This window comes from Pieris napi, chromosome 18, assembly GCF_905475465.1.
Source record: "Pieris napi chromosome 18, ilPieNapi1.2, whole genome shotgun sequence".
NCBI classification, from domain to species: Eukaryota; Metazoa; Arthropoda; class Insecta; order Lepidoptera; family Pieridae; genus Pieris; species Pieris napi.
The window spans coordinates 2008637-2013012 of NC_062251.1; the positions used below are offsets into that span (position 1 = coordinate 2008637).

At 35.6% G+C, this 4376-nt stretch overlaps 1 non-coding gene across 1 annotated transcript; it reads right to left on the reverse strand.

Annotated features, from left to right (window-relative positions):
* Nucleotides 1–470: 470 nt before the first annotated feature.
* Nucleotides 471–552, reverse strand: Trnas-cga. The gene has a single exon. It is a non-coding gene; the product is annotated as a tRNA-Ser (tRNA).
* Between the last annotated feature and the right edge of the window lie 3824 nt (nt 553–4376).

A 4376-nucleotide genomic window follows, 5' to 3' on the forward strand; every position in this document is an offset into this window, starting at 1 on the left:
ACATTTTGGAAAGGGAAAGGGAAAGATGCGTTAGGGAAAAATTGTGAGAGTAAATTTTTACGATACGCGCTCACACCGTCACAAAAAACCGACGCCCTTCTACAAACGTAGAATAAAAATTTTGAAAAGAGTTTTATCTTGTTACGCCAAAGAAGTATAACTTTTAACGCGTGTACATAAGTACACGCACATTATTTTTTTGGAAGCTCGCCGTTGACATGGAGACACTTAGGCACAGGCTTTGGGTGCCCAAGGGACAATAAACGAAAAAGAGAAAGATTTAGAAGGTGGATACACCAGATTAAGGGAACAGAAGTACTCGGCAGCCAGTGGCAAAGTGCAGACAGAGGCTGGATTTGCAGAGCTTGGCATATATGGTCATAGAAAACCTATTTTAATCTAAGGTAAGATTTTAGTGTAAATCAGAAGAAACAACGGCATTTTATATTAAATGAAATAAATAAAATTCTCGCAGCCGGTAGGATTCGAACCTACGCTCCCAGAGGGAATCTGATTTCGAGTCAGACGCCTTAACCACTCGGCCACGACTGCCTTAATATACATTTTTAAAAATGCTAACACTAATTATGCCCTCGACAAAAAAGCTCTTGCGTTACCGCAGGTACCAAAACATAAAAATGGCGGCTTTCAATCCAATTGAAGAGAATTTGAGTATATAGCTTTGATATCTCATGTGCCGATATTGTATTAGTTGGTCTACTTCCACTAAACTTATATGGTACTACTTAAATAAAATTAAACTGTATATATAATATGTTAAGTTCTGATATCTGATAAAGATATACACATGTTTATATGCACCTAAAGTCAACACCAATTACAGAGGGAACAGTTTTATGATTAGTGTGGCGGTTAAAAAAAGGCAGTAAGTCTAAAAGTCAAAAATCATTTATTCATGTAGGTAACACAATTAACTCTAAAAAAATATACATTAAATGCTTCGAAGTTTATATTAACTGCCAGTTCTAAAATTAAGGGCGTAGAACGGAAGAGAAGAACTAGTAATAAAATCTCCGCCACTCTTTTTTTTTTAAATAGCGTATTATGTAATGTTGGGAATCTTTATTAAATTTATATCGGGTATTCTTCACAGGTCTTCATTTTAATATTTGATAACAAGAATAATTCTACGATGTTTCGTGCACAGTCTTGTGTTTTAACAAGGACTTCTTCTGTTTGTATGATTTCTGACAGATGTCACAAACGAATGGCTTCTCCCCGGTGTGAGATTTCAAATGCAAATTCAACTCCCAATTCTCCCCAAAACACTTCCCACAGATCTCACATTTAATTGCCTGGGTATGCATCTTATTTTTGTGTTTCCAAAAAGCCTTGCGCGTGTGAAAATTCGCTTTACAAATTGAACAGGTAAAATTGAATAAAATCCCATGTTTTTCTTTCAAATGCGTCATTTTCTTGTAATGCTCGGAAAATCGCTCGAAGCAGAGAGCGCATTTGAAGCGCTTCTTCCCAACCGCATGCCTCGATTGACAATGGTAACGTAACGCGAATTTAGTTGGCAACACCGCGTCGCAATTCCCACATTTATAGGCGCCATTTTGATGAACTGTCATATGACATATTAACCTTTGCTTTGACACGAAGCCGAGGCCACATGTTTCACAGACTACATTTGAATGCTCATTCATGTGTTTATTGAGGACAAAGAATGAATTGAATACCTTCTTACATTTGTGACATTCTAGCAGTCCATTTTTTAACGTTAGATCATACGTAATAACGCCATTATCAGCGTTATAAAACAGCTTTTTGTGGACTTCATCTAAATGAAGCCTTATGTCTGACAGGTCAACGAACCCGTCGCCGCAAATCCGGCATTTAAGATCGGATATATCCGCTTTTAAATTACGCTTCAAGTGGTTTTTTATTAAGTGATGTCTGCGGGGGATGGAATGGGTGCCGTGTTGGAGTAGTGATGGGATATCTGGGAATGTTTGCAAGCAATAGAAGCATTTGAAGTTGGGTGGTTTGTAGAGGAACGGTTTGATGGTGGTGTGTTCGATCAAGGTGGCTGCGTTTAGGCGTTCAAGGATCTCTGTTTCGTTTGATGCAGCAGCTGAAAAGAGAACGTTTAAGTCAGCTTGATGAGAGTATGAGAGTTATTCATTGATCCTCTATCAGTATATATATACTCTTAAGAGGACAAATCTTTGTTTTGTATTTATTTCATTATTATTAATCACTTAAGATGTCATGTGGAACATGGTGTAACGTTTGCAGCTCCTTACAAACATTGTGTAAAACAAAAAACTTGGCGATTAAAAATAGTGGCGGAGAGTTTATTGCCAGTTCTTCTCTTCCGTTCTACGCCCTTGATTTGAGAACTGGCAGTAAATGTAAAATTAGAAGCATTTAATGAATATTTCTTTTTTGACGTTCATAAGTGTACATTGTGTTACCTATATGAATAAATGATTTTTAACTTTTGAATATAAACTTTTGAATATGGGGAACCAGCTGCCCACTGAAGTACTTCCGAACCAATTCGACATAGGGTCCTTCATGAAAAGAGCGTATCAATTTTTAAAAGGCCGGCAACGCACTCGCGAGCCCTTTGGCATTGGGTGTCTTATCGGGTCACTTAACATAAGGTGAGCCTCCTGTCCGTTTGCCTGGCTTATATTAATAAAAAAATGGCTTAATATAAAGTTTAGACTACCATACCAACAGCGCTACAACCTTTTAGGTCTAGGCCTCAGATTTCGCTATCTGTTCCATGATCATTTCTAATAGGCAAGTATGAACATTCTGAGACTGACACACGCCATCGACTTTTGAAGTGAAACTTCTTTAGGCGCATGAGGGTAAATTTTTACGGAACGTCACGAAGATGTGCAGCGTTTTTGGCGAAGAAAAGGGAGAGAGCGATTATTACCGATTGAGAGAGAGTGAGAAGGGCGAAATACATTATAGAAATTATATTTTTAAAATTAAAATTTCGTAAAGAGAATTTATGAAATATTAGTATTTTATATTTTATGCAAAATAATTTATTGGAATCTCAAGTGACGAATTGCAAATTAAAATGCCATGTGTTTCTATTATCGAAGAAATAAATTAAAAATTTAAATTTATAATTTTTGAATGACACTTTATACTCAAATGACATTTAAATTCCTAAACATATTATCTTCCTTTAAGTCTCGGAAATATAAAGTTTTAAATTTGAATAAATATGAACGAGAGTTAAAAATTAGTTTGCCAAAGAGGTTTCACTTCTGATATTTGTACGTGCGTACTTTTTTATTTATTATTATAGTGAAACACGTATGTCTTTTGGCACCAATTAAACGAAATATTGTTATGTAATGCATTTTGAAGTCTTAGGCTCTGCTTCACAATGTACGGATAAGTTCTAAATAAGTTCCAAATTAGCTATTTATTACTTACTAGCAGACCGGCCAAGCGTTGCTGTGGCTAAGGTTTTTGTTAGTAGTAGAAAACTATTCAAGGGAAACGGTAGGAGAACACCAGTCATGGGGACCACAATGCTTTTTTGGTGGTTATGCCATTAAATTGTAGCTTATGTGAAACGTTGGCGTTTTCAACACAGCGCCATCTGTTAGGATTGTGACTATCAAATAATAGACGAATATTTTGCAATAAAATAATATTGCGGGTATAAATTGAGATGTAAGCTATCCTACCTTTTAAGTTGGATCAAACTACACACGGTGTGCAAATTTGATTGATATCGGTTCAGTAGTTTAGGAGTCCATAGCGGACAAACACCGTGACACGTAATATATATGTCACCGTAAAATTGTAAAAACCGTTAGATTGTAATCTATCTCGCGAGATTGTAAACTGTCGAAAGATTGTGAACCTCAACGAACTGCTTACAAATTAACGTATTATTATTCGGTAGTTATATGAAATTGTTGGGAAGTAAAGTTAATCTGTAATTGACCAAAGAAGTTTGAATGATAACTAAGTTAGTGTAGTACAATCTACCGAATAATAATACGTTAAATTGTAAGCAGTACGCTGAGGTTCACAATCTTTCGACTGTTTATAATCTCGCGAGATAGATTACAATCTAACGGTGTTTACAATTTTACGTTAACATATATATATATTAAGATTTGTAGGATAAACACTATTGTGGCGTTTCACGACTGTCAGATAGAGTCGTCACATAAAGTCCATCATAAGTTATGCGTCCGATGAATGTCAAATAGCACAATTTATCTTACAAATAATTTATGTGTTGCATAGCTATTTGGTACTTTATCCATACATTGTGAAACAGATCCTTATTCATATAATTTAAGTCTGTCGTTCATAACTCACTCGGGTGATTAAAAGTCATTTGATTTTTAATACTTTTAATA